This window comes from Onychomys torridus, chromosome 16, assembly GCF_903995425.1.
Source record: "Onychomys torridus chromosome 16, mOncTor1.1, whole genome shotgun sequence".
Taxonomy (NCBI): Eukaryota; Metazoa; Chordata; class Mammalia; order Rodentia; family Cricetidae; genus Onychomys; species Onychomys torridus.
The window spans coordinates 66227243-66238481 of record NC_050458.1 but is presented as its reverse complement, the minus strand read 5'-3'; positions in this window follow the sequence as shown (position 1 = coordinate 66238481).

The following is an 11239-nucleotide window of genomic DNA, read 5'->3' as shown; positions in this document are numbered from 1 at the left end:
TTGGAACCTAGCCATCAACAGCAGTAGACCCAGGTTCTTAGCCCTGCTTCTGTCCACAGTTCCTGACCCGGACACCTGGCCCCTGACAGCCTGGCCCAGGGACATTGTGGCTCCTCCCACAGTAGGGGAAACATTCATAGCTATTACTCATAGCCCAGCAATGTAAAAACACATCCTCTGATTCTTTTTTTTTTTTTTAATTATTCTTTAAAAATGTTTTGTGTGTGAGTGCTCTGCATGTATACCTACATGCCAGAAGAAGGCATCAGATCCTGTTACGGATGGTTGTGAGCCACCCTGTGGTTGCTGGGAATTGAACTCAGGACCTCTGGAAGAGCAGCCAGTGCTCCTAACTTAGCCATTGCTCCAGCCCCACATCTTCTGATTCTTAAGGGGAAAAAAAAAAATCCTTTTTTCATTATCTTAGAATGTGAATGCTTCTAATCACACTAAAAGCCACTTAGCATTCTGTGTGGACTACTGGGCGAGATTGCTCCGTAGCAGAATGCTTGACCAGCATGCATGTGGCCCCACTCTCAATCTCTGATGGTGGCACACACACACACCATACACACACACATACACACACACCATACACACACACCATACACACACACACACACACACACACACGCACACACACACACGCACACACACACACACACACACACGCACACACACGCACACACACGCACACACACGCGCGCACACACGCACGCACACACACACGCACGCACGCACGCACACACACGCGCACACACGCGCGCGCGCACACACACGCACGCACACACACGCACACACACGCACACACACACACACACGCACACACACACACACACGCACACACACGCACACACACACACACACACGCACACACACACGCGCACACACACGCACACACACACGCACACACAAGTAGATATAATTGCAAGAAGGAAGACTAGTTCTGAACACGAAAGAGTGCTCAGCACCACTCATACTAGAGTGGGAGAAAGACTAGAAACAGGAAGTCAGGCCGGTGTCGTGGCCACACCCATGACCCCTGCCAGTGAAGGATGGTGAGCTGGGGATCAGCCGAGCTGCAGAGCAAGACTCTGTTTCAGAAGACAGCAGCAAAATGGACGTGAGGTCCTTTTGTGACTGTCAAGTCATCAAAGACTGAAATTGATGCTAGCAGCACCCGTGCAGGCTGTGGCTGTGGAGCTCACAGCAAATCTTGTCCTTTGCTACCGGGGTTATTGATTGTCACTCCCTCCTGCAGAGAAAGTTGACAAAAGATCTCAGAATTAATTAAAAAGACATCGGCAGGAGCTGGAGAAATGGCTCAGTGGTTAAGAGCACTGGGTGCTCCTGCAGAGGGCCCAGGTTCAATTCCCAGCACCCACACGGGAGCTCACAGCCATCTGTAACTCCAATTTCAGAGGACCTGACACCCTCTTCTAGCATCCATGGGCACCAGCTATGCACACGGTGAACATACAGGCCACACAAATATGCTGGGCATGTCTTTCTGCATGCTGTGAATGTGTGTTGCTCTGATTGATGGATGGATGGGTAAATAAAACACTGATTGGCCAGTAGCCAGGCAGGAAGTATAGTATAGGTGAGATAAGCAGAGAGGAGAATTCTGGGAAGTGGCAGAGTCAGGAGACGCAGCCAGCCACTGCCATGAGAAGCAAGATGTGAAGGCAGAACTGGGAAAAGGTACCAAGCCACGTGGCTAAACATAAGTAAAAATTATGGGTTAATTTAAGTGTAAGATCTAACTAGCAAGAAGCCTGAGCCATTAGGCCAGTTTATTTGGGCAGCCGGGTGGGACACAGAAAACCTTCTGGCTATAAAAATATACATAAGATAAAAAAAAAAAAAAAAGTAAGTCTTTTCAAAAAGCATGTCATCAGCTTTTACATGTATAAGTAAAACCAGATGAATCCATCAGTCCTTGACCGAGAAGTTCCGCTGTGAATTCTTCCCTTCCTGGCATTCACAATAACTGCACGTGTACACAGGGTCCCTTCTGTACTGTCATGTCCAAGGAACTTTGGAAACCTAAGTGCCTGTCAACAGGGAGCCCAAATAATGAGTTGGGCTAGCTGCTGTATTAGTCCTATTTTATCACTGTGATAAAAAGCAACTAATAGAAGAAAGAGTTTATTCTGCAGCTTATGGTTCCGAAAGGGTTAGAGTCTCTGATAATGGGGCAGAGGCAGCAGGCAGCGGGAGGTGGGACCAGCAGCTGAGATCTCACATCCTGAATTGTAAGCACAAAGTCTTTTGAAACGCAAAGCCTGTCCCCAGTGACACGCCTCCTCCAGCAAGGTCACACCTCCTATTTCTCCCCCAACAGCTACCAAATGAAGACCACGAATTCAGATGGGTAAGACTTACAGGGGCATCCCATTCTAACCATCATAGCTTCGTTCAGTGGATTGCCATTCAGGGAAATGAATACATCCTTTCTATGTTGACTGAGTCTTCAAATTTCTAATCAATCAGTTGATGTGTGTGTGTGTGTGTGTGTGTGTGTGTGTGTGTGTGTGTATGGATGCTTTGCCTGCATGTATGTGCCTGCATCACAGGCATGAAGTGCCCAGGAGGCCAGAAGAGGATATCAAATCTCCCGAGACTGGAGTTACAGCTGATGTGACTTGGCATGTGAGTGCTGGGAATCGAACCCAGGTCCTCTGGAAAAGCAGCCAGTGCTCTTAACTGCTGAGCCATCTCTCCAGTTCCCTGAGTTTGTAACCTTTACATAACCACTGAAAAATTTGTGTGGTTTTCCTTTATTTTTAATGACTTCTTTAGCTCTGCCTGCACAGTAATGGGTTTCTCCGCACATGTGCGTCGTTATACTTTGTTCTTATTTTGTCCCCTCTCCTACCCCCTCTCATGTCACCCCGGACTTCAGCTGGTTCCCTCTCCCCCCAGATATCTCCTCACCTTCCTCAGCATGTTTTCCATTACCCGATGTCATAGTTCATTTTGTCGGCTCGACACAAACCTAGACATACCTGAGAAGAGGGTCCCTCAATTAAGGAATTGCCCTATCAAATTGGCCTGTGGACAAGTCCGTGGGGCGTTTTCTTGATTCCTCAATGATGTGGGAGGACAAAGCCCACTGTGGGTGATACCATCCCTGAAAAGATGGACCCGGGTTATATTAAAACGGAAGCTGAGCAAGCCAGGGAGAGCAAGCTAGCAAGCAGCGCTCCTCACAGCCTGCGCTTCAGTCTCCGAATCCAGGTCTCTGCCTTCAGGTTCCTGCCACGACGTCCTGTCCTGGCTTCCCTCCGTGATGAAATGTGCCCTGGAAACTGAAACAAACCCTTTCTTCCTCAGGTTGCTTTTGGTCACAGCTGCAGAAAGCAAATGAAGGCATCCTATTGATTCTCTTTCTAAATCCACGGCTTACACACACTTACACTTACACACACACACACACACACACACACACACACACACATCTAGGTCTCACACACAAGAGAGAGCACACAGTGTTTTTTCTGAGTCTGGCTACCAGTGTAACTTTAAAATACCCTCCAAGGTTGTACAGGCCTCCCTCCCTCCACTGTGACTACTTCCTGCCAGCCCACAGCCGCCCTCTAACCTCCTGGCCGCTGCTTCCTGTGCACAAAGGTCCTAGGGCTCCCACCTGCCCTGGCATCCTCATTGTCCACACAGATGATCCACCACATCACCCTCCTCATTCCTTAAGCTGCTCAATTCCAGCAACTTTCACTTTCATCTGCGTCTGATGACTCCAGCCATGGTCAGACACCAGACCCCGAACTGCTCCGTCCTGAGGCTTCAAACCACCGCTGGATTCCTCGGCTACACCAGCAGTCCTGGTCTTGAACCCAGATATTCCCTCCTGACACCTGCTTCAGACACCTCTCCAGCTTGAACTTGACCACCTCCCCTGTCCCCCGACTCGGCCTGTAGTCCCCTCTCTTCCTAGATAAGGCCCTGAACATTCGCCTTCTCTCCTTGGCTTCTAAACTGAAGAGAAAAGGAAAGGCTGAACAAAAAAGGAACTGGTGAGATGGCCTGGTGTATAAAGGCGCCTACTGCCGTCTCTGACAACCTGAGTTTGAACCCTAGAACCCACATGGTGGGAAGGAGGAACCAACTCCTAAAAGTTGTCCTCTGACCTCCATGTGCACAGTGTGGCATGTATGCAAATTTTTCTAGACACACAATAAATAAACATAAAAATCAAATTTAAAAACTAGACTATGGGGCTGGAGAGATGGCTCAGAGGTTAAGAGCACTGGCTGTTCTTCCAGAGGTCCTGAGTTCAATTCCCAGCAACCACGTGGTGGCTCACAACCATCAATAATGAGATCTGGTGCCCTCTTCCGGCCTATAGGCATATGTGCAGGCAGAACATTAGATATGTCATTAATAAATAAATCTTAAAAAAAAAAAAAAAACTAAACTATGTAGCTTAGCATCTATGAAGAAAAACATCCCAGCCCAAAACAGAGGTGCCCACATGCAATCCAGCATTTGGGGTGCTGAGATAGATCAGCCTGGACTAAGAAAAAGAGAAGAGAAGAGGGAAGGGAGGGAGGGAATTCTCTATACCTGATTGCCACATCCAGCACAGCTCTGAGGATTGATGGGTTATTGAGTGAATGAAGAAAAACAAACACACAGACATGGAAAAGTTGGCATTGGGTGGGCTGGGCTCTCTGATGGAGAGCACCCCAGAAGCTCAGCATTTATTATATACAATTGAGCAGGGAGGTTGGGTCACTGACATAGATGAACACGGAGGCGGGGTTAGCTAAGCTGTAAGAGCAGTCCCTGGTGGGCAGCAGTCTTCAGGCCGAAATATCTGAGAGGGAGAGGAAGCTAGGGTGGACATCTTCGGTACACATTGTCCATATCTACACTTGGACCAAAGGGGAGACTTGGCTACTTCTCTATGCCTGACCTGAGGGAGGTTTTGCCTTTTCCCTTGGGTCTTAGACACTGGGGTCTAGACATGGTGGTGCCCATGACAACAGCACACATTCATTCAGGATTTCGTTCACTTAGGGCTTCCTCCACTCCCCACACCTGATCATCCCATGTATGGGCTTTCTCTAGTCTCAGTCATCATGACATTCCACCTGGAAGAGCTCAGCCATCTCAGGGGAAGCCGCAGAGCTCTCCAGCAGAAGGGTGACGGATTTGACTGTCTCATCCCAGCTACATGACCTTGTAGCTGACTTCTGTGAGACTCAATTTCTTTATCTATAAAGCAGGGCTCAACAGTGTCTACCCTGTGGGGCCTAAGTACTGAGGAATGAAACATTTTTGTTCTGCCCCCCTCAGAAAGACCCAATAATGAAGACTCCACCATGTCAGCTGATCAATGACACATCTGTCATGCCGGTGGACATTTCCAGTCTCTCTTCTGATGAGGGCCCCCAGAGGTTGCCATCTGGGACACCACCTTCCCTAATTTGTTCCTCATTTCACAAGACTATGCTCTTTCTGATTATCTAAACCCTGGCATTTTTCATGTGCTTGCTGAATGTTCTGGAACTAGACATGCAAAACATGGTTTCCCTACTTCTTGTTGAGGTCCACTTGATAGAAAATGAACAAATGTCAAGCAAGAGGTGAGAGCTCTTCAGCAACCTGCAGGAGTTCGCAGGCCCCTCGGGGAAGCTGTCGAGGCTGGAGCTGGACTGCGGCACCGGGGCCAACTTCAAGTTCTATCCCACTTCCCCCCTACCCCCCCTCCCCACCCCACCCCCGTGCAGGGTGATGTGTGTCGACCCGAACCCCAATTTCGAGGTGTTCTTGTTCAAGAGTGTCTCAGAGAACCGCAGCTGCAGTTCGAGCGCTTCGTGGTGGCATCCGGGGAGAACATGCACCAGGTGGCCGGTGGCTCTGTGTATGCGGTGGTCTGTACTCAGAGAACCACCAGAGGAAGATTCGTGGGAGTGCTGAGTATTAAGCTGGACAGAACACCAGGCCAGCTCAAGACTGCTGCAAGTGCAGACACAGCTCACACTGAGGGTGACCTCAGTCACACCCCCATTTATTAATCCATTATTTAGTCAGCAGACATTTGGAGAATTCCGAGCTGTGTAGCAGCCCGACACTTCTAGCCTCAAACTGGATTATTCGCATGGTGATGCATAGTCCGCAAAAATGGCAGAGCCATGGGGCATGGGAGACGACTCAGCTGCCACAGTGCTTGTGTAAGCACGAGGGCCTTGTGTTAAATCCCCAGCACCCATGTGAAAAGCACACCTGTAGTCTCAGTGCTGTGGAGGCGAACACAGGGTGCGTCTGGCTGGCCAGCGAGCTCTGGGTTCAGTGAGAGACCCTGTCTCAAAAAATAGGGTGGAGAGTGACAAAGGAAAGCACCCAGCACTGACCTCAGCCACTGCAGCTTCTGAATCAGGAGTCCCTCCCCACTGACCCTTTCTCCAGTGCAGCAGTTCCCAACCTGTGGGTCGTAAGCTCTTGGGGAGGGGGGGACCGCTCGTACAACCCTTTCACAGGGGTCACACATCAGATACCCTGCATATCAGATATTTACATTACAATTCGTAACAGTAGCAAAATTACAGTTATGAAGTAACAATGAAAATAATTTTATGGCGTGGAGGAAGGGTGGGGGGGGGGGGGGGCACCACAACATGAGGAACTGTATTAAAGGGTCACAGCGTTAGGAAGGGTGAGAACCCCTGTTCTAGTGGCTTCCAATGTGGTGTCTTCTAAACCCCACCACAGAGGGCAATTTTTCTCAGAGGATGGGAACAAGTCCCATACAGAACAAGCCGGAACATTGCCCTTTGTCAACAAACGAGAACTTGCAAGCCCACAGATAGCCATCTTGACGGTCGCCTGTTCTTTGGTTGTGCTTTGGGGCCTCCCGGGGTTATCGACATATCGTTCCCTAGCCCTTTTCCCTAGTGACAAGCATTACTCACTGTTTCTGAAGAGAGGGGGGAAGCATGCTGGGGGAAAACAAGAAGCTATGGTGGGAAGCAGTCTCCAGACACGCTTGCGTCTTCCGCATCATCTGAGTCTTTGAACACACTGACCTTCCAGTGTTTCTTACAGCTTTACTTTTAATTATAAAGGCATTTGATCCATAGTGTTATTGCTGGGGGTTGGGGGAGGGAAGGAGGGAGAGAGAGAGAGAGAGAGAGAGAGAGAGAGAGAGAGAGAGAGAGCGCAAAAAATCAAAGGAGCAGGGCATGGTGGGCAAGCACTCAGCACTCAGGAGGTAGAAGCAGGTAGATTTCTGAGTTCAGGCCAGCTAGGGCTCCATTGTGAGACCCTGTCTATAAAGAGAAAATAAAAATAAAGGCACTGGGGGGGGGGGTGACTTAACTCCTCCCTTTATCCCCCCTCAACCCCACACCCTTCCTCTCCTGCAGGAGCATCTCATGTTCCCCAGGCCTGGTGTTTGGAGCGTTTTCCATCTGGGTTTATTAAGAGTTACCTTCCTTCCTCCAGTCGTATTGTACCTGGAATTCCCTATTAAAAGAATGTAGCGATATGACCCCTCAGATTAGGCCAGAGTGACTTCAGATTTCACTTTCCCCTCCTCCCCCACTTCTCCCAAGCCCACACACTTCCCTGTTCCAAATCCTGGGCTGGGTTGAAATAAGCTGTCACTTTAGTTCCATTACTAAGGATTTTCCTTCGTTTTCATTCATTTCAAGATCCTTTCCAATTTATGATGGTTTGAAATCACTTTATCATCACCCATTTATTTCCTGTGAAGTTTGCTAGCTTTGTTAGGGTCCACTGTTCCTCACGCTGTTTGTCTTACTGTTTACTATGAGTTGGGAATATTTTTATTTTTCAAATTTAAGCTTTATTTGCCTAGACTACCTTATGAAATACTTTACTTAGAAATGGTGGATATCAGCCGGGCGGTGGTGGCGCACACCTTTAATCCCAGCACTTGAGAGGCAGAGGCAGGTGGATCTCCATGAGTTCAAGGCCAGCCTGGGCTACCAAGTGAGTTCCAGGAAAAAGGTGCAAAGCTACACAGAGAAACCCTGTCTCGAAAACCAAAAGAAAGAAAAAGAAAAAGAAATGGTGTATATCTTTGTGTATCTGGAAATGTCTCCCCATCTAGAATCCTCACAGTTAAATCATATTTCTGGCCAAGATCTCCAGATCTGAGTCTTTCCTGGGAGCGACGAGGCTTTTCCATGGGCTGCAGTTTCTAAGCTGCGGAAGATTTCCACAGAGCCACCCTGAGTCTCCTTCCTGTTCCGGTTTGTTATTGTGTCTGGAGTCTAAAAGATTACATATGTGTCTTATTTTTATTATTTGCTTAGATCTTACTATTCAAGTCTTTCTTTGGGAGGTTTGTTTGTTACAGGGTATCACATAGCCCAGGTTGGCCTCAAACTCACTATGTAGCTAAGGCTGGCCTCAAACTCCTGTTCCTCCTGCCTTCCTCTCAAGCGCTGGAATTACCTGCATATGCTACCAAGCCCGGCCTGGAGTCACCCAAATCTTTGTCTATTGTTTCTTTCTCTGTTGGTTCTTCTCCTTTTGTTCCTTTTACAACAATACTCAGATATGCTGTTTCCTGGCTTTGGGTCCTGGTTCTTGTCTTTTCAGTCGGGACTTTATTTCCTAATACAAGAGAGTTTACTCATTTGCTAACGAGCCTTCTTTTCACCTGTTTAAATGGGTTTTAAATTTGGGATTTCCGTGATTTGCCAGATCAACCATATTTCCAAGTCATTCTTTGTCACTGGTGTTGAAGTCCCCTGGGAGTGTTTTTGTTGCTGCAGATCTTTTTTGAAATTCTATCTTTCTAAGTCCCGTGACACTTTCTTCTGTTGGTGGCACCTGTTCTGACAGGTCCAGCTGGGGTCCTCCTTCCTACTGGAGCAAGTGAGCAGGTAAACAGGACGCTCTTGTCTGAAGAGTGGGGACAGCCTCCAGCTTCTACACCGCCTCTGTTGTCAACAGCAAAGGGCAGAGTGACTCCGTCCTGGGGAAGCCATGCTTTCCTTAAGACCTTTTGCAGAGTGGCTGGGGCTGGGCCCTCTTCTGGTCCTGAGCCTCGGTGACTCAGGGGGTGTCTTGCCTCACCCCAGGCTTCTAAGAATCCTAAGCCTCTCCTGCATCTGCTCTGGGTTTCAACAGGCAGCCGAGCTTCTTACCACCCACTCTTCATGTCAGTATGCCAGCGGGACGGGGAAGGAGAAAGTCGCCCTTCTCCGCTTCACCCACCATCCTTACAATTTCCCAGATATAAACTGGCAGATACATAGCTAAACATTCCTGTCAAAGTGTGCATAAATATGATTTAGAGACAAACTGTAAAGCTCATAATGCTGTCTGGGGAGATGGTGCAGCTGTAAAGTACTTGACCTGTAAGCCCAAGGATTTAAGTTCAATCCCCAGAACCTACGTAAAAACACCCAGGCAGTCATGGTAATGTGCTGGTAAAAGTCAAGTGTGGTTGCTTTTAGGGAGTAGAAATTTCAATAGAATTGCGCGTGTGTGCGTGCGTGCGTGCGTGCGTGCGTGCATGCGTGTGTGTGTGTGTGTGTGTGTGTGTGCGCCAGAGGACAGTCTTGGGAGTCATTCTTCAGGTGATATCCACCTCTCTTTTGAGACAGGGTCTTTCACTGGCCTGGGACTTCCCAAGCAGGCTAGGGTGGCTGGCGACTGAGCCCCAGGGACCTTTCTGTCTGTGTCCACATCTGACTTTTAGCTCTTTCATTTACAATGTATTTCCTTATGTCTACATAATGTTTGTGCGTCTGCATCCTGCTTCCTAGATGAAGTAGCCCTGTACCTCTCTCACAGTGTTAATGAAGGAAAGGGCTTTCTGTCCAGTATTCCATCTAGCTGCCTCCTTCCAGTCTAATTTGGGTTTTGGTTTTGTTTCTTTGTTTCGCTTGTCTTGTGGGGTGTATTGTTTGTCTTCCGATCTGTACTCTAAGCTCTGGTTTTAGTCTGAGTGGCCTTTCTCAGGTGACTGATGACCAGTGACCAGTGCTGCCTCATATTTCAGGGGTTGTCATCAAAGGCTGGCAGACAGGTAGCATGTCAACCCAAGGTGAGCTGCTGCTGCTGTCTGCCTGGCTCCAGCATTCTGGAAGCCGACGGAAGGAAGAGGACTGGAGGACTCCGTCTTCCGTCACTGGCTTTCACTTCTCCCTGTCTTTTCAGCGGGCATTATGTCTGCAGCAGGGTTTACTGTCGCTTGTAATAAAGATTCAATTTAACTTTTTCCAGAGAATAAGTTTACAGATCTGCTGAGGTGTGAAGGGGTGGGCCCTGTTCTAGATGGGCTAGGGGGTCCCAAGGTCTGGTGGCTTTCTAAGCAGATGTTAACAAGTCCCAGCAGCTTGTAGATATCAACCAATGAGGTACAAGTTACATACGATTCAAGTACACAGCTGGATGAGTTCTAATAAATCTGTTGCTGTCGCCAAGATAAAAAGATAAATAGCATCTCCATCACCCTAAGAAGATTCTCTGTGACTCTTTTTTTTTTTTTTTTTTTGGTTTTTTGAGACAGGGTTTCTCTGTGTAGCTTTGCGCCTTTCCTGGAACTCGCTTTGGAGACCAGGCTGGCCTTGAACTCACAGAGATCTGCCTGCCTCTGCCTCCCGAGTACTGGGATTAAAGGCGTGCACCACCACCGCCCAGCTCTCTGTGACTCTTTACAGTTGATGCCTACAACCCCAGGCCCTAAGCATACCCTCACCCACTCTTATATGTGAATTTGTCTTTTTTAGAATGTCAATCAGTAGACTTACAGAATAACTATTCTGCTATTTACTGTCTGGATTTTTTTATTCACATTAAATTTTTGAAGACTTGTCCATATTGTTGCTTGTATCAATTATTATTATTTATTATTGCTGAATAACATTCAGCAATACATAATGCTGAACGGCATTGTATGTTTTTTGATAGACATTGCCAATAGACATTGGCAGTATTTTCCATTTTTGTCTGGTATAATTAAAGTTGACAGATATACTTGTGTATAAGTATTTTTATGTATCAATGTTCATTTCTCCCGGGTAAGTACCTAAAGGTAGAATTTCTGCTTTTTTGTTTGTTTGGTTTGTTTTTTTGAGACAGGGTTTCTCTGTGTAGCCCTGGCTGTCCTGGAACTCACTCTGTAGACCAGGCTGGCCTCGAACTCAGAGATTCACCTGCCTCTGCCTCTCAAATGCTGGATTTAAAGGCATGTACCACCACTGTCCCTCAATTTCTGGTCTATACAGTTTAA